The sequence below is a fragment of the Macaca nemestrina genome, chromosome 14, assembly GCF_043159975.1.
Source record: "Macaca nemestrina isolate mMacNem1 chromosome 14, mMacNem.hap1, whole genome shotgun sequence".
Lineage (NCBI taxonomy): Eukaryota > Metazoa > Chordata > Mammalia > Primates > Cercopithecidae > Macaca > Macaca nemestrina.
Window position 1 is genome coordinate 823,353 of NC_092138.1, and position 25,732 is coordinate 849,084.

General features: G+C 42.3%; 1 protein-coding gene and 1 long non-coding RNA gene across 18 annotated transcripts in view; both read right to left on the reverse strand.

The window, feature by feature from the left end:
- Nucleotides 1-12,328, reverse strand: part of LOC105498944 (FA complementation group C) — a 217,055-nt gene extending 204,727 nt beyond the window's left edge. For 3 of the 11 annotated variants that reach the window (XR_011612949.1, XM_024786795.2, XM_071078748.1), the window contains exon 1: nt 12,135-12,326. The gene's annotated coding sequence lies outside the window, so the exon portion shown is untranslated. Of the gene's footprint in view, nt 1-11,483; nt 11,826-12,134 lie in introns of those variants that run through there. The other 8 variants (XM_071078753.1, XM_071078754.1, XM_011771342.3 and 5 more) reach the window with 5 other exon arrangements.
- A 1,687-nt stretch (nt 12,329-14,015) lies between these two features.
- LOC105498938 (uncharacterized) overlaps nt 14,016-25,732 on the reverse strand; it is a 105,915-nt gene continuing 94,198 nt past the window's right edge. For 5 of the 7 annotated variants that reach the window (XR_011612966.1, XR_011612965.1, XR_011612963.1 and 2 more), the window contains exons 3-4: nt 19,977-20,072; nt 15,955-17,150 (exon numbers count right to left, since the gene is read on the reverse strand). This is a non-coding gene — a long non-coding RNA (uncharacterized lncRNA). Of the gene's footprint in view, nt 15,921-15,954; nt 17,151-19,976; nt 20,073-25,732 lie in introns of those variants that run through there. The other 2 variants (XR_011612967.1, XR_011612969.1) reach the window with 2 other exon arrangements.

Below are 25,732 nucleotides of genomic sequence, written 5' to 3' on the forward strand. Positions count from 1 at the left end.
AACTGTAATAAGGTCTTGACAGCATGGCACTCCTTTACACATTTTTTAGATCTGGTTGGCACAAACATGTTGTACTGATCAACAAAAATGAGTTTGGTATCTCTCTATAGCTACATGTTTAGTCAGAATAAAGTTTTGTTTTGGATTAACATTGTACCATAAATGCATCAAGGACCCTCAGAAGTTTTACGGTATTGGTTACAGAAGAACAGGACAAAAACTTCCATTCATATACAAACATTTGGAAAATGACTCAGCTTGTGTTTGTGAAATTTGAATTTTGTTTGGGGAAAAGACATGCATATCAAACACACTGTGGATCTGATTTGCTTGCCGGCATTCACTGAGGGTTTCAGGGCACGTTACCAAGCAGAAACTGGCTGGGCAGTATTCAGAGATTACATTGCTCCTAATGCCCCTATTTACACAGTAGAAAGACGCAACCGAAAGCCTAAGAGAGACTTGCATAAGAATGCTTCAATAGGAAGCTTCAGCCACCCTTGGACATCGAACTATTGGTGCAACCAAAAGAGCACCAGGCAGGAGTTAGTTTCCCTGGGTTACAGTCACCAGCCTTGCCGTTAAACTCAGTTTCCTTCTCTGTGAACACTCCAAAGAGAAGGTATTATTTAAGGCAAATGTTTTCTGCTAAAATCAGTTGGGTTTGGGTAACCAGAAATACCCGGCTCTTTTGATGACTGAAAAGGTTATCATCTCATAACAATTAAGACACATTTAAAAGCTGCACACACGATTAACCCAAGAAGCTCATCAGCAGCCATCCTCCTCTGGGTGATCTCTGGGGAATTCCTGAATTATGAGCCAAAGTAACTTTTTTTGAAAAAGCTTCATTCTATTTTTCTTTTCTAATTTTTATTTTATTTATTTTTTTAGACGCAGGGTTTCCCTCTGTCACCCAGGCTGGAGTGCAGTGGTATGATCACAGCTCACTGCACCCTCAACCTCCCAGGCTCAAGTGATCCTCCCACTTCAGCCCCCCAAGCAGCTAGGTCTGCAGCTGCATGTCACCACACCCGGATAATTTTTGTATTTTGTGTAGAGACAAGCTTTCGCCATGTTACCCAGGCTCATCTTGAATTTGTGGGCTCAAGTGATCCGCCCAGCTCTGCCTCCCAAAGTGCTGGGATTACAGGTGCTCAGCCCTGTTTTTCTTTTTTTAAAATGCCTATCTTACCTTAGCACATATGGTTATTGTGAGAATCCCATATAATCTACACAAAAATACTTTGGAAAGTACAAAGCACTTTTAATAGGGCCATTACCCAAAGTAATGTTAGAAATAAATTAAGAAACCAAAAGAAGTAGTTTAAAAAAAATGCTTATAAAACCAAAATCAACAGAACAAAAAGCTCTGATTTATAAAGGGTATATAGTATCTTACTGCTCCAGAATAATAATAATCTTTTCTACAGATATGAAACTTAGAAGTCCCCCAGAGAACCCTGATTAGTGCAGTAATTTCCCAAGTATGACAAATTTGTTCTGATCTGTCCACTTTTTTCTAAGTGTTAGTTTAACAACTGAATGCATTTCAAAATTATTCAAAACTTAGTAAATTACTTTAGACAAAGGTCATAAATTCGAATGTCCACAACAGATAAGTTAAATGACTAAGCAATTAGACAGGCTTGTGGCAACTCAAAAACAGCACTGTCCGAAGAAGACAGCCGGGGGTATAGCTCAGTGGTGGAGCATTTGACTGCAAAGAAGACAGTCAGGATTTCACTCCTGCCAGTTGCCACTGGAAGGGAACTCAGACTTGGAGTTGCCGGACTGCCTGTCTCAGTCTGTTTTGTGCTGCTATAGGAGAATAGGTGAGACTCAGTGATTTACAAATAACAGAAACGTACCAGTTCCCAGTTCTGGAGGCTGGGAAGTCTAAGACTGAGGGGTCATATCACAATGGAAGGCATCACACAGTGACAGAGCACCAGAGGGCCAAACTCGCTTTTATAACAAACCACTCCCATGATAACAATATTAATCCATTCATGTTCATCAGTAATACCTCAGTAACAATATTTTTAAAATAATACATAGTCATTTCGTCATAGCCACTTTGGCCACAAAACAACATAGCCTAAAGTGGTTCTGACCAAGTACCAGAATATTTTCAAACACTTGTCCTATTTTCACCATTTTGCCTCAAAAATAATTTCTTAAAAACTCAAATTATTTTTAAATTAAACAACTTTGGCTTTAAATTTTAAAACTTAGTTGTTTTATTTTTAAATGAAACAACTGCTCGTGTGTGTGTGTGTGTGTGTGTGTGCACGTGCACAATGGCCCAATCTCAGCTCACTGCAACCTCTGCCTCCCGAGTTCAAGCGATTCTCGTACCTCTGCCTCTCAAGTAGCTGGGATTACAGGCACGCACCACCATAACAGGCTAATTATTTTTGTATTTTTATTAGAGACAGGTTTCACCATGTTGGCCAGACTGGTGTCTAACTCCTCACCTCAAGTGATCCACCCACTTTGGCCTCCCAAAGTCCTGGGATTACAGGCAGGAGCCACCTTGCCCAGCTGACCTGCATCCTTGATCACCTGGACTCAATTGATCCACCTGCCTCAGCCTCCCGAAGTGCTGCGATTATAGGCATGAGCCACCACATCCGGCCTAGACTTAAATTATTTTAAAACCAAAAAGACTTAGTACAATTTTAGGCAAACATTAGATGAGTACAGCACACACGTGTAGAACTAAATAAAGATACCGGAAACTCTGATATAATGAAACAAATTTCTAGCTTTTAATACCTTCAAAGGAATGTCACTACCAAAATTCGAGATATTTTTAATGGCAGGCACAGTGCCTGCCTCATGCCTGTAGTCCCAGCTACTCGGGAGGCTCAGGTGGGAGGATCACTTGAGCCCAGGAGGTCAAGACTGCAAGGAGTTATGATTGCACTACTGCACTCCAGCCTGGGGGACACAGTGAGATGCATCTCTAACAAAGAAAAAGACACTTGTATTGCACTTTTCTTCCTTACAACTTCAGACTATAATAAAACTGATTTTAAGATAAAATAAAATCAATCATATTATACCATTTCATATAAAAATATTTGCATGTTACTCCTAAAACTGGCTGCATAGTTTCAAAAAGTCACCACTAATCAAAATACTTATCATCAAGTAAAACTTTCAGTAGCTTTGACAATTTTTTAGCATAATGACTAAAAAGTCGAATGGTACTAGTCAGAATCAGAAACAAGATATTCTTTTGGGTGCCAAATACTGCAGAAAATACTACTTCATAAACAAAATGCTGTTACACCACTAATACAGGGTTACTCACTCTTACGGCCTATGATTAGAAATTCCTAGCTAACAGCTTCAAGCAAAAGCAGCAATTCGATATCATTTGTACAAATCTATGTTTTATATAGTGTTTTATTATAACCTTTGCTATGTAGCGGTAGATAGGTGAAGGAATCATTACAATCCATGTTGGACAAGGTCATGTTTGGGTACACCAAATTCAGAAAGCTAGGGCTAAATATAACTGATTCCTTCAGACAAGTGTCTTACCAATCAATTACAATGTATAATCTGCATATATTGTAAATTACCAAATACACACTAAGAATTACAAAATTATACTATATCACCTAGGATGCCTTTGGTTTCTAGTAACTGAAAACCCAACTCTATTCATCAAGATAAGCTAAGCTACGATGTAGTAACTTTTTTCTCATACTGTATGTCCAATATGTTATGTGGGACATACGTGTTTGTGGGGTGGGGCTGGTGTTCTACTCCACAGTCACTCATGGATCCAGCATGACAGGTGTTCAGACATCTCAACACCTAGCCTCTATAATCACCACCGCAAAAAGGAGAGAGAGCTAGGTCAGGAATCTGCTACTAAATGCTTCTACCTGGAAACAACCTGCTTAAAACCTATTGGCTAGAACAATCACAATGTCCTACCTAGCTGCAAATGAACTTGGAAATGTGACGGAAGATATAAATATTTAGTAAGCATTAAATGTCCCTGCTGCACCAAGCAAAACCAGCTAAAACAATAACAGGAGGCCAGGCATGGTGGCTCACACCTCTCATCACAGCACTTTGGGAGGCCCAAGCAGGAGGACAGCTTGAGGCCAGGAGTTCAAGACCAGCCTAGGCAACATAGCATGACCCTGTGTCTACAATAATAATAATAATTAATTAGCCAGACACTGTGGTGCACACCTGTAGTCCTAGTTACTCAGGTGGCTGAGGTGGGATGATTGCTGGAGCCCAGGAGTTTGAGGCTGCAGTGAGCTATGATCATGCCACTGCACTCCTGGTTGACAGGGCAAGACCCTGTCTCAAAAGAGAAAAAAAAGGGGGGGGTGGAATTTGTTGGTTCAAGAAACTGGCAAGTCCAAAAACAGAGCAGACTTCACTATTGATCTATCTCTCCATCCTGCTTCCCTCATGATAGCAAAACAGCTTTAGCCATTACAGAAGTCACATCACATCCATACCACCCAAAAACAGAGTACATACTTCTGTTCCAGCATTCCAAGTAAGAGACGGACCTCAGATATATTCAGACTAGACTTGCTTGAGCTTATGCCCAACTCTAACCCATGACTGTGACAAATCAACAAAACAGACTCCTTAAACCCATCAAAGTCCACCGCCAGGAGCTAGAGGTAGGATCAATGTTCCCCAGAGCCCACACAATCGGGACTACTAAACCCCCAGGAGCTAGAGGTAGGATCAGTGTTCCCCAGAGCCCACACAGTCGGGACTACTAAACCCCCAGGAGCTAGAGGTAGGATCAGTGCTCCCCAGAGCCCATACAATCGTGACTACTAAAAGAAAATCTAGGGTATGTTATGACAGAGAAGGGAGAAAAGGATGCTGGCACTCAACAGACATCAATGCAGTTATATAATAAAAAAGAATATACACTAAAGAAGTTGGTTAAGAGTTGTGGAAACAGGCATATATACGTAAGGCAATAATATGAACTGCAGTGCACAAGGACAGAGGAAAAGTCATTATGCATAACCACAAATGGTCATCAATAAATAAGGAGTTGGCCAGGGGTGGTGGCTCATGCCTGTAATCCCAGCACTTTGGGAGGCCGAGGCAGGCGGATCACAAGGTCAGGAGATCGAGACCATCCTGGCTAACACGGTGAAATCCCATCTCTACTAAAAATAAAAAAAATTAGCTGGGCGTGGTGGCAGGTGCCTGTAGTCCCAGCTACTCAGGAGGCTGAGGCAGGAGAATGGCGTGAACCCAGGAGGCGGAGCTTGCAGTGAGCCGAGATCGTGCCACTGCACTCCAGCCTGGGAGACAGAGCAAGACTCTGTCTCAAAAAAAAAAAAAAAAAAAAAAAAAAAAAAAAAAAAAAATCATGAATTAACAAGGAAATCTATTGAGTACTGCAATTGAATGTACAAGCATAATTACAAAAATAGGATTAGGCTAAGTACGAGGCCTTATAATGTGATTGCTTCAAATAAACAACAACAACCAACAAAAACAAAATGACAACAAAAAGGAACCAGCCCCATAGGAGGGTGTTGGAAGTCACTAAGGTAAATGGCACCTCTAAAATCTTACAAAAGAAACAAAAGTGGCTGGCAAGTCCATACCTTTGAACGGACCCAGGTAAAGAAGGAATCGCAGACAAAGTCATAGCCCCCCCACCACCACCTTTTTTTTTTCCCCAGAGATAGGGTCTCACAATTTTGCCCAGGATAGACTTGAACTCACAATCTTCTAGCCTCAGCCTCCCAAATAGTTGGAACTACAGGTGCACAGCACTGCACCCAGCCAAATTCATACTGTTTAAATAAAGTCGCCTCTGAATCTGTGTGTGTGTGTGTGTGTGTGTGTGTGAGAAAAACTGCAGCCTCAAACTGTCTTATGGGTAGTCACCAGAGTAACAGATCTCAGATTCCACTAAAATAGCTAAATGTACATAAAATGTTTATATTATACATAAAATGTTTCTGAATTACAAAAGCGTCATTGGGGCTCTAGAGGTAAATGAAAACACAAGCCCCAGAAATCTGAAAAAAGAAAAACAGGGGTGAAAGATAATGAGAAGTATAGTCACATCTAGTCAGGTCATCTGGGAACCTTCCACTGGATGCCATAAGGCCAACCACAGTTCTAACCTGTCCTCTTCTCCCCTCCTAATCCCTGACCCCACTTTCCATGATAATCTGTTTCTAATTTGCAAAGGCATGGAAAGGCAGTTTCATCACTTCATAAAAGCCTGACACGCTCTCACACAAACGTGTCTTTTGCCACGTGGAAGTGGGAGTAACCTTAGGATTAACTTTCACAATTCAAGAAAATGAAGAGACTAAATACTCTCACCACTCGTGATTTATTGAGGAATGTCAGAGCAAAGGTGATAAATCAGTCTGGGTCCAGTCAGTAAAAAGAAACCGCATAATAATTTGAATAAAGAAAGTCAACTATAAAGAGTTATTGCTGCTGTTGTCATTTTTTTCTTTTTAGAGAGAGGATCTCACTCTCGCTTAGGCTGGAACGCAATGATATAATCATGGCTCCAAGCAGCCTCGACCCCCTGGGCTCAACGATCCTCCCACATCAGCCTCCGTAGTAGGTGGAACTACAGGCACGCACGCACACACCACCATTCCCAGATAATTTTGTGTTTTCTGTACAACAGGGATTTTGCTATGTTGCTCAGGTTTGTCTCAAACTCTCAGTCTCAAGTAATCCTCCCAAGTCCTACGGCCTGCCAAAGTGCTGGGATTACAGGCATAAGTCACCATGTCCAGTCAAGAACTATTCACTGTAACAGGACTGGAGTACAAGGTGTTGGCTAGTCAGAAGTAAACAGAATTCTACAAAACAGAGGAATAGCAGATATAAGAAGCCACTGCCCCTAGGGCTGAGGCGGGTGCCCTAAGGAAAAATACCCGCTTCTTCCCAGAAAGGGGACCAAGAACTTTTTGGAGGGAGCACAGCCATGGCTCACTGAATAGGAGGGAGGTCTCTGTGGGTGCTGCACCAGCACAACTTGCTAGAAAACCACCTTTGGTAACCCGCCAGAAATCCATCCTCTAGGGCGCCAGGAAAAGGTGTTCACAGGGAGCTGTCCCACAGAGACTCAGGTACAAAATTGCTTGAAGGGGATGCTGGGGCACACAGCTGACCACTGGGTGCGGCTGGTCACAGCGCACTACAAGAGCCTGCACTGGGGAAGATGCACACCACAGAAGCCGGCGCTGCAGAAGCACCTATGCCAAGGACCCAGCGCTGGAGATGTGCACACGCCTGGGAACAGGCGCTGGGGCGGCACCCAAGCCCGGCAGCCAGCGCTGGGGAAGCGGCACACCCCAGGGAGGTAGCGCTGGCAAAGCACACTCACCAGGCGTGGGCGCTTAATTAAAAGCCCGCACACACTCCGGGAGCTCAGCACTGGAGAAGCGTCACGTGTGTACCTGGGAACCAGTGCTGGAGAAAGTGCGTGGGAGCTGGCGTTGGAGAAGGCGCGCGCGCACGTGCACAAGCTCGCTCTGGAGGAGTCACGGCCACGCGCGTGTACGACAACCTGCACTGGAGAAGTCACATGCACGCGGGCACTGGAGAAACTGAATTTGTAATTTTAAATTTCACTATAAAGAAATATCCACGGCTGGGCGCGGTGGCTCAAGCCTGTAATCCCAGCACTTTGGGAGGCCGGGGCGGGCGGATCACGAGGTCAGGAGATCGAGACCATCCTGGCTAACACGGTGAAACCCCGTCTCTACTAAAAATACAAAAAATTAGCCGGGCGTGATGGGGGCGCCTGTAGTCCCAGCTACTCGGGAGGCTGAGGCAGGAGAAAGGCGTAAACCCGGGAGGCGGAGCTTGCAGTGAGCCGAGATCGCGCCACTCACTCCAGCCTGGGAGACAGAGCAAGACTCCGTCTCAAAAAAAAAAAAAAAAAAAAGAAATATCCATGAACTGATGACTTTGTGAGTGAATTCTATCAAACATTTAAAGAAAAAAATACCAATCCTTCACAAATTCTGAAAAAAGAGGAGGGAACACTCCCAACTCATTATAAGATGCCAATATTACGATAATACCAAAGCCAAAGACATCGCAAGACAAAATATTACTAATATTACTCATGAACATAATACAAAAATCCTAAACAAAATATTACTAAACCAAATCCAATACGTAAAAAGGGTTATATAACATGACCAAATGGGATTTAGAATGCAAGGTTAGTATAAATACACAAATCAGTTAATAAATCATATTGATAAAGGAATAAAACCAGTCATCTCAATAGGTGCAGAAAAGCAACATTTCTAACATTTGTTCATAAGAATTCTCAACAGTCTAGTAATAAAAGGAAAATCCTTCAAGCTGATAAAGTGCATTTATGAAAAACTTACAGTTAATATCATATCTAACAGTAAAAGATTAAATGTTTTCCCCCTAAGATGAGAAATAAGTTAATAATATACACTCCATGTCTATTCAGCAAACTGCTGGAGGGTCAAACCAGGCAAAAAATAAATTAATCAGGGAAAAAAGAAATTAAAGGTATCCACATGGAAAGAAAAGAAGTAAAACTGTATTGGCATGATGCCGTATGTAAAAAATCCTCTGTAATTCACAAAAAACTGGAAGTAATCATCAAGTTCAACAACGAAGGTTGTAAGATACAAGATTAATAAATCAAGTGCATGTTTATATACTAACAACAATCCATAATGAAATTTTAAAAATAATTCGGCTGCTCGGCTGCTCTGTCTATGGAGTAGCCATTCTCTATTCCTTTGCTTTCTTAATAAACTTGCTTTCGGCCGGGCGCTGAAAGCAAGATTACTGGGTTACAAAGATTACAAAGTGCTGGGATTACTCACACCTGTAATCCCAGCACTTTGGGAGGCCAAGGCGGGCGGATCACGAGGATCACGAAGTCAGGAGATTGAGACCAGCCTGGCCAATACGGTGAAACTCTGCCTCTACTAAAAATACAAAAATTAGCAGGTGCTTGTAGCCCCAGCTACTCAGGAAGCTGAGGCAGAAGAATCACTTGAACCTGAGAGGCGGAGATTACAGTGAGCTGAGATCATGCCACTGCACTCCAGCCTGGGCAAACACAGAGGGACTCTGTCTCAAAAAAAAAACAAAAAAAACAAACAAACACTTGCTTTCGCTTTATCGATAAAAAATTTTAATGAAATTTTAAAAATTCAATTCACAACACCATCAAAAACACTTCAAAATTAATTTACAAAAGGGCAAAATTTGTACACTGAAAATTACTAAATATTGTTGAGAGAAATTAAAGATCTCAACAAATGGAAAGAGATTTCATGTTCACGGTGAGATGGCAATTCTCCCCCAAATAGTTATGCAAAATTAAATGCAATTCCTACAAAGTCTATCACAGCATGGTTTTTTGAAAAAAATGACAAATTGATACTAAACTTTATATGGAAATGTAAGGAACCCTGAACAGCCAAAAGAATTTTGAAAATGAAGAAAAACATTAGATAACTTATACTACCTTGATATGAACTTATAAACATACACTTGATTTATTAATCTTGTATCTTACAACCTTCGTTGTTGAACTTGATTACTTCCAGTTTTTTGTGAATTACAGAGGATTTTTTACATACGGCATCATGCCAATAAAGACAGTTTTACTTCTTTTCTTTCCATGTGGATACCTTTAATTTCAAAACTTACTATAAAGCTGTCATAATCGAGACAGTGTGATGCTGATATAAAAGGCATACAGGCCTCTTGCCCTCAGTCCCGTATTAAACTTGAGTTAGAAGATGCCAATCTCAAAATGAAGGCAAAACCATTGCCTGCTAGCCCCCAGTCCAACTTCGGTGGCCAATCTGAATTATCATTTTTTTTTTCCAGACACGGTCTCAGTCTGTTGCCCAGGGTGGAGTGCAGTGGTGCAATCACAGTTCACTGTGTCCTCGACCTCCTGAACTCAGGCGATCCTCCACCTCAGCCTCGGGACTAGCTGAGACCACAGCCCCACTCACTATGCCCAGCTAATTTCTTAACTTTTTGTAGAGACAGGGCTCTCTCTGTTGCTCGAGCTGGACTCGAACTCCTGGGATCAAGTGATCCTTCCACCTCAGCCTCCCAAAGTGCTGGGATGACAGGCATGAGCCACCATGCTCTGCTTGTTATCTGAATTGTCTTTCCTTCTCCACTTCTGCATTTTTATTAAAACACTGCAAAAATTGAATGTACCTCTCCTGTCTGTATTCTTTCACATTAAGTCAATCACTCAAGATCCATAAACAAGACAGAGAACACACATATCCCAGTCTAAAATAAAACTTTTTAAAATCATTTGGTGCTCATCTCCAGCCTGATTTGAGGCCCTACCACTAACCAACTTGGAACTACCACCCATGTGAGTTTCCTTTGGCTCTCTCCATGGCCCAGATAATCAATCCAACTTTCTACTGGACAGGCTGGTCTCCCTGTAGCTGGTTTTCATAAACACGAAATTCGTATAATTGTTATTGGAACTACTAGCTGAAATATGGAACTCGTTAAAAGTACCATTTATTTTCAAATGTACATGCACAGTTGCACATACATGCAGCAACACATCCTCCACATCCAGCCAATCAATCAAGTTAATGCTTTTTATTAGAGAACAGAACAAAAAATACCAATATAGAGCCTGCTTGTCTTTTCTGAGGTCTTGGTAAATGTTTTTCAAGAAATCAAGAGAAAATATGACCGGATAAAGCAAAAATAAATTCGAATGTAGAATATACAAAGTATAATTAGTCCAATTCTCAAGAAGCAGGATCTTTTACTGGGGGTAGTGAGCTGGTGAAAAAGACCTCTGATATATCTAGGAAAACAAATTCTTTTTTGATGCAGCCTTTCTTGTGTATGAATAATGTATATGAGTGCTTATTTCCAGGTGACTCTGGTACAGCACATTACATTGAAACATCAATTTAAGTTTAACGTATAAAGTCGCAATGAACATGTTTTCTATCTAAGCTTATGTAATGAATGATCTCAACACATGGTATGAATTCTATCGCTTGTAACAACCCTTGAGGGGAGTAAGAAGAAAACGATCTGTCTGAGGGCATATCACTGACAGTGATTGACAGCCACAAAGAGCTGAAGTTGGGTGGCCCGAAAGTGCTCTGCTCATTTGATAAATGCTAAGTCAAATCACATCACAGTTTAGATGCATTAAACGGGGCACAGGTTAGAATAAAACCAGGTGCCCGGGAGTTTTCCAAATTTCAGATTAGAACAAAAGTCCAGGCACATACAGGTCTTTGCTAGAAAACTCCTTGGTCTCTTCCCTGAAGATTCTGGTGCCCAATTTCCCATGTTATAAAACTCCAAATCTTTTCCCCCATTCGCTGCGCTGGACACGTAAGATTACAGAGGGTTCGTAGTTGCAAACGCACCCACCTAAAAAATTTAAAAGAGCAAAACCAACCAACAAACAGCACCTGAAAAATCTCTCACGGGCTTCGAAGGAGATGTGGCCTGGCGTCCACAAAAAGAGCGAAGGGAAGACACTGGCCCCCGCGAACCCGCCTCCCTCCGGGAAGGAAAGGCGGAGGGCGGGAGGGCAACACCGCGCCCCTCCCGGCGCCCCGGCGACTCGGGCTGGGGGGCAGGGGTGCGAGGGCCGGGGAGGACGAGGCCCGCCGTCGAGGGCGACCAGCTCAAACGGGCGAGCTTTTCACGGCTGCCACGGGTCCGAGGCGGAGAAATTCACCTTCGCTCCTGTCCTTCGAAGAGGACATAGCCGCCTGCGCTCAATGAACAAAAACCACCGAAACGCCACTCCCGGCTCCCGCCTCCCCGGGGGCTCCCTCCGCGCGACCCCAGCGCCGGCTCCCGCCCCGGCCCGCCCCGCCCCGCCCCGCCCCGCCCCTCGGGCTGGCACCGCCCGCCACCTCCCGCCTCTGCCTCAGCCCCGGCCTCAGCCTGCGCCGGCGGGAACCCCTCTCGCCCACCGCGAGGCCCGCCGCGCCCACCCGCTCTCGCGAGCCTTCCCGCGCCCCTCGCCGCCTCCTCCCGCTCCGCCGCTGACGTGTCGGCCAGACCCCCGGGGAAGCCTCCGCCCTCGCCGCCTCCTGCGGCCTGCCGCTTACCGGGTGGTCCTCGCGGGAGCTGCTTCAGCAGTTTGGGCAGCGGCGGAAAGGAAGCCACCGCCCGGGACCTGTGGCTTGAAAATTTGGCTTTGCCTCGGATTGGCTTTTCGTTTTGAGGGTTTTGGAATTTTCCCGCGGTGGCTCGGCAGCGGGGCTGCGCGCGCACACGTGTGAGCGGTGCATTCTGGGGCCTGGCGAGCGGCCTCGCGGGAAAATTCCGACGAATCTCGGGTCCGTGGGGCGGGGCGGGCGCGTCCGGGACGCTGGCGGAAGTGGGCCCGGCTGGGGCGGGCGCTGGGTGCGCGGAGTCGGTACCGCTCGGGTGTTCCCGGGCTCGCGAGGAGGCCCCGCGGGGAGCAGCCGCGGCAGCGCCCGCGTAGAAGGGGCGCTGGCTTCTTCCATGGTCTGTTCAACGTGTAGGGGAGATAAAATGGAAATTACTTCTTTGGAAGAAAAGTTGAGTTTTTCTCAACGGGGTAAAACCTCTAAAGATTGTCTAACTGCGTTCTCAGCGACACCCACAAAAAAGCCATCTTCAGTTAAGGATTTCCCCGGCCGCGCGTCAGTTCCATCCAGTGTGTGGTCGGGTTCAAGTCAGTTCAACGCTGCACTTAAACCACCCAAACAAATACTAATAGAATTGTCTCCAAACTCCCGTTTATGACAATGGCATTAGCTTGTCTTGGTGAATTCTCTTTTCAACTAGAATCTGACGAATTAAGCTTTAAAATGCCTTAAATCAATGCCTCATAACCATAAATCATAATCATAAAACTACAGCTTGGGCCGGGCGCGGTGGCTCACGCCTGTAATCCCAGCACTTTGGGAGGCCGAGGCGGGCGGATCACGAGGTCAGGAGATCGAGACCATCCTGGCCAACACGGTGAAACCCCGTCTCTACTAAAAATACAAAAAATTAGCCCGGCGCGGTGGCGGCGCCTGTAGTCCCAGCTACTCGGGAGGCTGAGGCAGGAGAATGGTGTGAACCCGGGAGTCGGAGGTTGCAGTGAGCTGAGATCGCACCACTGCACTCCAGCCTGGGGACAGAGGGAGACTCCGTCTCAAAACAAACCAAAAAACTACAACTTCACATATACGTTCAAAAACACTACAGGTGGGGTGCGGTGGCTCACACCCCCAATCCCAGCATTTTGGGAGGCCGAGGCAGGTGGATCACCTGTGGTCAGGAGTTTGAGACCAGCCTGGTCAACATAGCAAAAAACCGTCTCTACTAAAAATACAAAAATTAGTGTGTACTCCCAGCTACTTAGGAGGCTGAGGCAGGAGAATTGCTTGAACCCAGGAGGCGATCGAAGGTTGCAGTAAGCCAAGATCACACTACTGCACTCCAGCCTGGGCAACAAAGCGAGACTCCGTCTCAAAAAACACCACCACAAAGCTATGTGTGCTTGTAATAAAAATAGCTCTCAAGTATTTAAACACTTCCAACTATTCCTATGGTGAAGAAATACCCATTTTACCAATGAATACTTTCAATTCAGAGACTAATTTGCAGAGGTTATACATTTGTAAGTGATACAATAAGTATGTAGCATAGCGGTAGCAACAATCTTTTTAAGAATTAAAGGTAGTTACAAAAAGGAACCGATCCAGAGGTTGAGACAAAACTGGCAGAATCTGCAACTGCATTAAGGAATTCGGTGTTTAAATGCATTCTTGAAACTATTCCCTGCCAGTTAAGGAAGTCGGTGCTTTTTGATTGTTTTTTAATTTTAGATTCTGGGGCGGGTACATGCGCTTGTTTGTTACATGGGTATATTGTGTAATGTTGGGGATTAGGCTTCTGGTGTACCTGTCACCCAACTATTGAACATTGTACCCAATAGGTAATTTTTCAGCCCTCACCTCCCTCCCACCCTCTCCCTTTTTGGAGTCCCCAGTGTCTTGTTATTCCCATTCTTATGTGCATGTATACCTATCGTTTAGCTCCCACTTATGAGAACATGCAGTATTTGATTTTCTGTTTCTGAGTTTGTTCACTTAGGATGATGGCCTCCAGCTCCATCCATGTTGCTGCAAAAGACATGATTTCATTCTGTTTTACAGCAGAGAGGTCGATGCGTTTCTGATGTGTGCATAGTGTGACGTGGATAAATCAAAAGCAAGTCCTGGGTAGGGAGATACATGCCTGAGGGGCATGCATCGTGGTACCTTGACCATGAGAAAGTCACCTCTGTGGTAACAAATCGAGAGTGAGCTAGTGTTTAAGTTCTGCATTTACCAGCAAAGAAAGCAAGTCAAGTATGTATTTCTTTAGAGAAACTATCGATTTTGGTACCCATATCCTTTTACATATTTGCTGAAAAATCATTTTTAGTGTTTGTTAATTATTGATGTCTTGCCATATCCCAATTTTCTGTCTTTAGTTCAGTGGTTAATAAAGAATTGCTAGGCTCATCCAACTTTGCAGTATATGACATGACACCATGTTTAGGCCTCATTTAGACCTAAATGGGAAGCATACATAGCATAAAGATCCAAACTTAAATTTATAGGGATTCATTTTGCCTGGCATTCATATACATGGACCTATCTTAATAATATTTTAAGCAATAATGAGATGTTCACTTTGTAAAATGCCCGGAAAGTTTCCAGAGAAACAGATACTTCAATACAAACCCTCTTTTTAATTGAATCATAAAATTGATTATGGGTGATCCGGGGTGTGGGTGTGTGTGTGTATGGGGTTTGATTTGTTTGAGACTGGGTCTCACTCTCACCCAGGCTGAAGTGCAGTGGTGCAAACACAGCTCCCTGCAACCTCGACCTTCTGCGCTCAAGCAATCCAACGGCCTCAGCAGCACCCAAGTGTTGGAGTTACAGGCGTGGGTCACCGCCTCAGCAGCACCAAAGTGTTGGAGTTACAGGCGTGGGTCACCGGGCCCACATATGTGTTATTCTGAAACACAGTTTTGGTTGCAGAGTATAGAACCCAATCACAAATCATGTAGCAAAAATGAAAAATGGCCTATTTAGGTGAAAATTATTACATTGTTTACATTAAATCTTTACATTCTAGAGGAAAACAACACAATTGGCTGAGTGCTGCCAAGTTCCTGACATTATCAAACCTTCCTTCAAAGTTCAACAAACAGAATCAACTGTCTTAGAATCCACGTTGTGGAAACCATTGCACCAAGACTCCTACTTCCAGAATTAGTTCAGACAACACCCACCTGGTTTCCAGTCCTTATTTGGCACCCCAACATTTAACATTATCTTTTCTTTCTTTCTTTTTTCAAATTTTTTTTCTGAGACAGAGTCTCACTCGGTGGCCCAGGCTGGAGCGCAGTAGCATGATCTCAGCTCAGTTCACCGCAACCTCCGCCTCCCTGGTTCAAGCGATTCTTGTGCTTCAGCCTCGCGAGTAGCTGGGATTACAGGCACGTGCCATCACGCCCTTAACACTATCTTGTCCATGGCTTTGATATTTGCCTCTTGTGCCTCAGTTGTGAATAATGCATGTTGAAGTTCCAGGCACTGGGCTAACTCCTTAGCCTGGGTTATTTCCTTTGATTCTCACAGTGATCTTATGTAATCCACAGTGGTAATACTCTACTTTCACAGATACAGGAACTCACGCACAGAGCCATCTCTTCTAGTGGAGGGTGGAACCTGACTTCAACTCCATTCACAGTGGCTTCGTACTTACAGTGTTCTTGCTCCTGGCCGGGCTGATGACTTGGAGATAGGGCACAGGGTAAGGTGATCCCAGAGGCTTCTACACTCTCATCACCACATTACTTTCCCATTAAAACATTCCTGCTGAGGAAATGTCAGTTGAATTAGAGAAGAGAACAATGAGAATTTTTTTTGTGCCAGAAACACTTTAAGAAATGGAGCAGATAATAGTGCAGGGCTTTGATCTGCCACCCCGAAGGGGAATAGGCCAAGGAAGGGATGGCTGCAGGGATGGAAATTCATGGAAAAAGGGAAATATATTATAAATGCTGCAGGGAATCTGCCCCTTCTACCCCTGACATGCTCACTCCCTAGGCTCTGCTGAAAGAATGCACCTAGGAGGACATGTTTGTACTAGAGCCTCCATTGCTAGCCACAGCTAATTGAACGAGGGATGGTAGCCTGACCCTAGCTGAACGAATCAAACTATTGCTGGGGAATTTGGAATTGCAACACTGAGAGACTGTAACACCTCTATACAACAGGAGCTAAAGCCCTCATGCCAACTGGAGTTATGGGGGGAAGAAAAAAATGTAAGTAGCAAAGAAAGTTGGCTGGCAGAGAAAAGCAAAATGAGGTTGAAAGGCTATTATTTATTCTGTGAGAGAGAGGGGAGCTTCCATTCCTTATGTTTTATTTTTAAGCCCAATTTTAAGGTAAACTGACTATATTTTTTTTTCTGTTCTTAGTGGTCCACAAGATTCCCCCATATCCTTGCAACAATCACCCCTTTACCTATGCTGACTTCAGTGAGTTTCTCTCCCTCACTGCAAAGCAAGCCCTGACTAAGAACCTGGAGGTGGCAGCTCTTCATTGTGTCACTGGGCATCAGCACTTTGACTGAGCCTAATTTAATTGATAAATTAATCAATAGACACCTAATGCGAGATTACTATAGGGAACAAAAAATAGCTTTTCCGTACCCATCCTAGGTTCATGGCTGAGGCCTCCATGATAAAAGACAGATTAACAAGAGCAAAGCATAGATGTTGCATGTAAGTTTCCCATGACATAGGAGCCTTCCTAAGGAAAGGAAGACCCAGAGCAGCTGTTAAACTTGTGTGTTTCTATGCTGGGTTTCATGAAGAGTGACAGTTGTGGGGAGATATAGTTGAACAAAGATGGGAATAAACTGGGGGAGAATTTAGCAACGTTTATTTGTTCAGATTTTTCTCTGTAACCCTTCAGTCTTCAGAGATAAGAAAGTACCTTTCCGGTGGATACAGTACTGTGGATATAGGCAGCACTTCTTACATGAGGGTCTTAGGACCTGCTTCATGGAAAGTTCAGAAAATCATTCCAAGGTTTTATGACCTGCATCAGGAGAAAGGAGAGGAGAGAAGGTGAGAGTGACCTTCCAGCTTCTGCCATGTTTTCAAATGTCAGTATGCCATATTTAGGAGTGGCATGTTCTGCACACAATCACTAACAAGCATAAAGCACAAAGCTAGGCTGTATGAAAGACACAGATCTAAGTATTTTAGAGTTAAAAGAAAGCAGGAGTTGTCTAGAATTTTGGATTTGGAGTGGAGGGGGCCAGTAAAATGTCCATAATATTAGAAGTTAACAGAGTTAACAACTTTTTATTTGGTCAAGTAAAGACCTTAGGAGAAAAAAGTCTGCCATAATTATAATTTCATTTTTTAAGAAATGTATTTTTAACTTTAAGATGAAGGAAAAAAGTCTCAAAGAGCAGTCTTCTAAATTGAATAAGTTTTATTTCATGAAAAACTCATTACATTGTTTTTATTCATCTCATTTTACCACTTCCTCCCCTTGTTAGTATCAGAACACTGCTTTTATTTAGCATGGCAATGTGCCCAATAAAAGGGACCACCTTCCCCAGACTCCATTCTGACTAGGGGTGGCCAGCAACTCAGCTGTCGCCAGTGAGAGAGAAAAGGTGGAAAGACCAGAGGCCAGGAGATATTTAGCCTTCTTCCCCTCTCTCCTGCTTCCTAGTTAGAATAAGGGCTGAAGGGCTTAAGTTCCAGTCATCCTGGACTGTAAACAACTCTTAAAGATGATAGTCATGGAATGAGGATGGCAGAGAAAAAAAAAAAAAAAAGGGCTGGGCACAGTGGCTCATGCCTGTAATCCCAGCACTTTGGGAGGCTAAGGCGGGTGGATTATCTGAGATCAGAAGTTTGAGACCAGCCTGACTACCATGGAGAAACCCCATCTCTACTAAAAAAAATACAAAATTAACCAGGCATGGTGGCGCATGTCTGTAATCCCAGGTACTTGGGAGGCTGAGGCAGGAGAATCACTTGAACCTGGGGGGCGGAGGTTACAGTGAGGTGAGATTGCGCCATTGCACTCCAGCCTGGGCAACAAGAGTGAAACGCTGTCTCAAAAAAAAAAAAAAAAGAAAGAAAGAAAGAAAACAAGAAAAAGAAAAAAGAAAAAAAAAGGAGGACCCTGGGTCCCCAGTAATCATGAGAGTTGTTACCTGGCTTGCCTAACTCTGGACTTTATAATTGCAAAAACCTCAAATATCTGCGACAGGTCTCAGTTAATTTAGAAAGTTTATTTTGCCAGCAGGGCACAGTGGCTCACGCCTGTAATCCCAACACTTTGGGAGGCCGAGGCGGGCGGATCACGAGGTCAGGAGACTGAGACCATGGTGACTAACACAGTGAAACCCCACCTCTACTAAAAATACAAAAAACTAGCCAGGCGAGGTGGCGGCACCTGTAGTCCCAGCTACTGGGGAGGCTGAGGCAGGAGAATGGCGTGAACCCAGGAGGCAGAGCTTGCAGTGAGCCGAGATCGTGCCACTGCACTCTAGCCTGGGTGACAAAGCAAGACTCCATCTCAAAAAAAAAAAAAGAAAGTTTATTTTGCCAAGGTTGAGGACGCACACCCATAACACAGGCTCAGAGGTCCTGATGACATGTGCCCAACGTGATCAGAACACAGTTTGGTTTTATACATTTTAGGAAGACATGAGACAGCAGTGAACATATGTAAGATAAATATTGTTTTGGTCCAGGAAAGGCAGGATGACTCAAAGCAAAGGTGGGACAACTTGAAGTGGGGAGGGGGCTTCCAGGTCATAGGTAGATAAGAGACAAATGGGTGCATTCTTTTGAGTTTCTGTTGACCCTCTCCAAAGGAGGCAATCAGATATACATTTATTTCGGTGAGCAGAGGGGTGACTTTGAATAGAATGGGAGGCAAGTTTACCCTAAGCAGTTCCCAGTTTGACTTTTCCCTTTACCTTAGTGATCTTGGGGCCCCCAGATTTATTTTCCTTCCATATTTCCCCCCTTTTCTTTTTAGAAATATTTAGTAGAAGTAATTTTAGAAGAAAATGAGTCTCTGGTCTCAACTTTTGTCTGATCTCTGATGGCTAGCATGGTTTATTCCTCAATGGGTAGGTCCCGAGTTATTAGGAAAGTTCATTTTTACCAGGTTGTGAAATGTTATGTTTTATGAAGAGAAAATAGCGGGAGGAAAGGGAAGAAAACAACAACAAACAAAAGAACAAGCTTGGAAAATGGGTACAGGCCATATGATTCTGAAGTGCATACATCAGTAGGTAGGCATGAAAGTGGATTATGTATGTAAATAGGTTGCTGTTATTTTCTTCTGAAGTTTAAGTTGTCTAGCTTCAGTTTGCAGGGCTTTACAAAAGTGCAGCTTAATTTTCAGTGACTCCAAATTAGGAAAAATGGGGGGTAAAAGAAGGAAAAAATGAAAACATGATTTTGAAGACTTATAGCCAAGGAAAATTAGAATTCGGCCCAAACTATAGAAAATAATAAAAATTGGAAAGCATTAGGCAAGACTCAAATGTAACAACAGGTGTGCTATAGTTTTTGAAACATAATTTTTCTCTCTCCAGTTTCCCATTTTTACTACAGCCAAATCATGGTAGGACTGATTTGCTTTATTACACTTGAAATGACAATTTGTATACAGTGGAGCAAGAATAATTATTTGTTTACATAGCCTTTTAAATTGCCTTTGATGGAACTTTGTTCCATAGAAGGAGTCTCAGATAAGACTTTTTTAAAGCCCAGCCATGGATTTGTACCATCAAATACCTATGAGTTGGTGAATTTCTCTACTTCTAAGGTTCCAAGATAAACTTGGGGCTCCTGGGCCTGTCAGAAAGTTACATTATTTACTTACCACAGGTCACGAACCCTGTACAGGGGCTGTGTAGACAAGGTATGAGGCCTGTTTTCCCAAGGGGCTTTTATTGGCTCCATAAGTCAAGTTTGATTCCTTAAAGGAAAGCACATCATTCCAGTCAAAGCCTAGGTAAAATAACCAGTTTCACCAATTGTGTTCTGTTATAAATGAAGACATATTCTTATTGCACTTATGCAAATAACTATATTGCCATAAGTTAAGAATATTCACAAATGGTTTCCAAATTCTGGAGAAATCAGGTAGACAGAAACAAATATGTTCTAAATTTTGTTCACAGAAGTGTACTAAATTGTTAAAAGCTGTTAATAGCTCAAAAAAAGTTTCTCTGACTCTAAAGAAACAAAACAAAGGATGAGAAATGTTGTAAGCAAAAAGTCAAAAAGATTACTTTAGTTTTCTATTAGTTCAATCCATGTAGTTAATTTCTGTTCTGCTTGATATTCATAAACATTTCAGTTCTCCATGAATCCCAAAAGTTTTTCTCCTATTCTGATGTCACAATTTCCAAAGTTATCAGAAACTTATATTCAAGAGCACCTGTTAGAGTTTTATAGCTGATTATAAAGCCACCTTCTAAAGAGGACCAAAATGAGACAATTGTCTGAGGATGACAAAAAGTTTTAGGGCAGCCATAGTCAAAGACACAGTTGACAAGGAAATTTGTTACCTCTGTGGCACATAATAATCTAACTTAACAATTATAATTATTACTGATAATGTACAGTAAGACATATCAGAATCATAGGCGTTTCCCCTAATTTTGGAACACATACCAATAACATAATTATACAAATACAGCCCAAAGAAAACTAAACACCATTTCACATTTGACAATGTTTCCTGTATAATTTTTATACCAATAAGCCAAATTATGTCATTTTTGGACTTTAGGGATTAGATCAGAAAAAGACATTTATCATTTGATTTTAGAAAGTTTGTCAAATATCAAAGGTTTAAAACACTTGATATCACACATCACTGTAAAATAAGTCATTCATTTGACCAAAGTGATAACTCAAGAATTTCCAAAAAAGGTGAAAACCTTCATTCTTTGAGAGAGGAGACTTAATTTTTCAAACAATAAGTCCTAATAAAAACAGCATGAAGCCAACTAAATTTTTTTCAAAATTTTATGAACAATCTATAAGATTTTTATCTTGACCATAAGATATAACCTACATAAGCCTTTTATAACCTTCATAACCTTCATTAAGGAGGTGGTTAATGCTTCAAGAAAACCTTGTTAATCTGACAGAGTGGTGCATATGATGGTCTTGCATCGGAGTGCCTTTAACATTAATGGTTAATTTACAGAAAAACTGACCTTATCTTATCTCTCAAAATTGGCCCTTACCCTCTCACACACCCACATCTTCTGCAATAGTCCCCGATCCTTGAGTTGTGGAATAGCTTTAATTTCTGACCCTGTGTCTCAGGAATGCAGTTTGTTTTGATAGATATTTTCTATGAGGCCTGAAGATGAGGCTTTAATTGCTGTCAGAGTTTAAGATTTAGCAGGATTTGGTGTCCTTTTAGACCCAGTACTGGAAGCCCTGTAACTCAATGTCAAAAGGATTTTAAAAGCCCATACAGAAAGATACAAGGATGTAATAACGTTAATTTAAAAAAATACATTTTAATCTCTTTTTTTTTCCTAAGGAAACCAAAAACTTAATAATAATGGCATAGGAATTGTTTCAATAAACCATAAAACCTATTAGGCCAGTTCCTAAAAGGCAAAAGAGAAGAGCTTCTGCACTGCACAGAATATTATGTTGGAAGAAAACATTTCCCTTACACCTTTAAGAAAATATTGTTAGCATCAGGCCACAACAAACAGAACTTGAGGAAAAAAACCTTATATTACTTGAAAGATGAGTTGGAGAGTGTTACTATATCTCAACGTTTCAAAGAGGAGAGAAAACCGAAAATGGCAAGGTGCAATAAAAGTTGAAAATCAGGTTAAAAAAAAAATTAACATCTCTAGGCTGGGCGCAGTGATTCACACCTGTAATCCCAGCACTTTGGGAGGCCAACACGGGTGGATCATGAGATCAGGAGTTTGAGACCAGCCTGGCTAGCATGGTGAAACCCCTCTCTACTAAAAATACAAAAAATATGCCAGGCATGGTGGTACGTGCCTGTGATCCCAGCTACTCGGGAGGCTGAGGCAGGAAAATTACTTGAATCTGGGAGGTGGAGATTGCAGTGAGCCAAGATCATGCCACTGCACTGCAGCCTGAGCGACGAGCAAGACTCTGTCTCAAAAAAAAAAAAGAAAAAAAAATCTCTTGTAATTTATTAAAAGTAAGTCAACCCCTCAAGAAAATTTCATTGTTCTGGCCGGGCGCGGTGGCTCAAGCCTGTAATCCCAGCACTTTGGGAGGCCGAGATGGGCGGATCACGAGGTCAGGAGATCGAGACCATCCTGGCTAACACGGTGAAACCCCGTTTCTACTAAAAAATACAAAAAAGTAGCCGGGTGAGGTGGCGGGCGCCTGTAGTCCCAGCTACTCGGGAGGCTGAGGCAGGAGAATGGCGTAAACCTGGGAGGCGGAGCTTGCAGTGAGCTGAGATCCGGCCACTGCACCCCAGTCTGGGCGGCAGAGCAAGACTCCATCTCAAAAAAAAAAAAAAAAAAAAAAAAAAAAAAAAAAAGAAAATTTCATTGTTCTGACCGGGCATGGTGGTGCATGCCTATAATCCCAGCACTCTCGGAGGCCGAGGTGGGCAGATCACGAGGTCAAGAGATCAAGACTATGGTGGCCAATATGGAGAAACCCTGTCTCTACTAAAAATACAAAAACTAGCTGGGCGTGGTGGTGCGTGCCTATAGTCCCAGCTACTTGGGAGGCTGAGGCAGGAGAATCGCTTAAACCCAGAAGGTGGAGGTTGCAGTGAGCTGAGATTGTGCCACTGCACTCCAGCCTGGCAACACAGTGAGACTCCTGAGAAAAAAAAAAATCCATTGTTCTAACCAACTGTTTAGTGTATAAGTGGTTTTTTGGGTTTTTTTTGTTTTTTTTTTTTTTTACATCAAGCCCAATCTCTAGAAAGAACACTGCAATTTCCCTTTAATTAATAGACAATTTGATCATATAAAAGTTTTGGGTTTTTTAATATAAATCCTCTTATTGTGACTTACACAGACTATTCATGACATGCTTAGACTTTCTGGTTTGTCCTGAACATCCCTCTTTGTTAAACAACCAGTCATTTTATTTTAGGACTAAATTTACCATACAAGATTCTTTCTCATATAAAATTATTTATCTTTAAGCTTCTTACCAAAAAAAAACCCTCTTTATTTTTACAACCTGCATTACCTCTCTCTTATTTCCTGGCTCCTTTTACCTTGTTTTATATGTACCATTTATATAAGGTTTGAATTAGACAAAAATTGTTCACCTTTTCAAAAAGGACACACTTTTTTGAAACAATGTTTTCCTATAATATAGTTTTATTGGAAAATACCCAAATAATGAAATATCTATTATTTAATTTAATATAATTTTAGATTCTAAATTATGATGAGTTTGTCTACAAGTATTTATCCCATTACATTTGGTTAATTATTGTATTTTAATGATTTACCTAGATTATTTATGAAAACTACAATAGTCTTCATTTAAAGTTATGGAACTGCCATTGCAAAATTATAACTAACATAGTGAAAAAATCTGACCTAACTGACTCCATCTTGCTTCTAATTTCCAAGCTGTTCATGTTTATTCCTGGATATAGGCTGAGCTAACTTTGGGAGGAACTTAGTTTACAGTTTAGCTTTGAAACAAAGATGATAACAGTCCTTTCTCAAAACAAACCTTACTGCTTGTGGACTAGACTGCCTAAAGTCACAAGATTAGAAGTTATGGTAATCTTACTAAATTTAAGATGTAGCTATTTTCATTAAACCTATATCTATGTCTTATTTATTAAACTTACAGCCAGGTGCAGTGGCTCATGCCTGTAATCCCAGCACTTTTGGAGGCTGAGGTAGGCGGATCACTGGAAGTCAGGAGTTCAAGACCAGCCTGGCCAACATGGTGAAACCCCATCTCTACTAAAAATACAAAAATTAGCTGGGTGTGGTGACTGGTGCCTGTAATACCAGCTACCTGGGAGGCTGAGGCAGGAGAATCACTTGAGCCTGGAAAGTGGAGGTTGTAGTGAGCTGAGATCACACCACTGCACTCCAAACTGGGCAACAGAGAAAGACTTTGTCTAAAAAAAAAAAAAATTACATAAGCAAAGATCATTCTGTCTTGGGCTGGGGCTGGGTCTGTAATTTTGTAGCCCCTATGCCAAATTTTGACACCCTATAGGATTTGGCAGAGATAAGCATGAAATTGCTTGATTAACAAATGCAAACAAAAATATATACTGGCAATTCCCATTTCTAACATTACTTCACCAATAATTTCTTTTTTTTTTTTTTTTTTTTTTTTTTTTGAGACAGAGTCTCGCTCTGTCGCCCAGGCTGGAGTGCAGTGGCCGGATCTCAGCTCACTGCAAGCTCCGCCCCCCGGGTTTACACCATTCTCCTGCCTCAGCCTCCCAAGCAGCTGGGACTACAGGCGCGCGCCACCTTGCCTGGCTAGTTTTTTGTATTTTTTAGTAGAGGCGGGGTTTCACCGTGTTAGCCAGGATGGTCTCGATCTCCTGACCTCGTGATCCGCCCGTCTCGGCCTCCCAAAGTGCTGGGATTACAGGCTTGAGCCACCGCGCCCGGCCCACCAATAATTTCAAAGCTAGTTTATTTATTAAAAGATTTTACTTAATTTATGTAAACTTGAAAAAGCATTTGACTAGTCTTCTTTTTTCCTGATAAAATATTTGGTTCAACCACCTTTACTTTCTTAAGCCAATTAATTGGAGTTCCTTTATATATTTTCAGTAGTGAAACACTGTGTACACAAAACATAAATACATAGATGTGTTAGGCATGTCGATAGAAATACATCTCATAGATTCGTAAGAGCTTTTTCTTTTCCTATCTTAGACTTCCAAATTCTTTTTTCTTTTCTTTCTTTCTTTTTTTCCTTTTTTTAGACAGAGTCTCGCTGTATCACTCAGGCTGAAGTACAGTGGCACAATCTCAGCCCACTGCAACCTCTGCCTCCCAGGATCAAGCGATTCTCCTGCCTCAGCCTCTCGAGTAGCTGGGATTACAGGTGTGCACCATGATGCCTGGCTAATTTTTGCATTTTTAGTAGAAATGGGGTTTCGCCATGTTAGCCTGGCTGGTCTCAAACTCCTGACCTCAGGTGATCCGCCCACCTTGGCCTCCGAAAGTGCTGGGATTATAGGCATGAGCCACTGCGCCCAACCTTCAAATTCTTGATAACCTGTTTTCACTACCCTAGCCAGTTGTCAGCTAAGTAGCCTTAAATTTGCATATTAAAGGAACCAACTCAGGTGAAAATCAAATAGCAAGATTTACATCATATGGTACAAAGAGAAAAAGTCTGGTGTGCTAGAGGGAAATTTGATTTAATTGCCAATTAAACATGAAATTATAAATATCTTTTAAATACACACACACACACACACATACACCCTATAGCTTTTACTTCAGAACTTTTAGCCGTGAGATAAATACAAATTCACTGGCTTGCAAACAAAAAACCTGTTGGATTCAAACAGTGGTTTTTATCTTAATAGAAAAATAACAGCAGATTTAAAGCAGGCAGAAAATAAAATAACCGGGCACAGTTGCTCATGCCTATAAT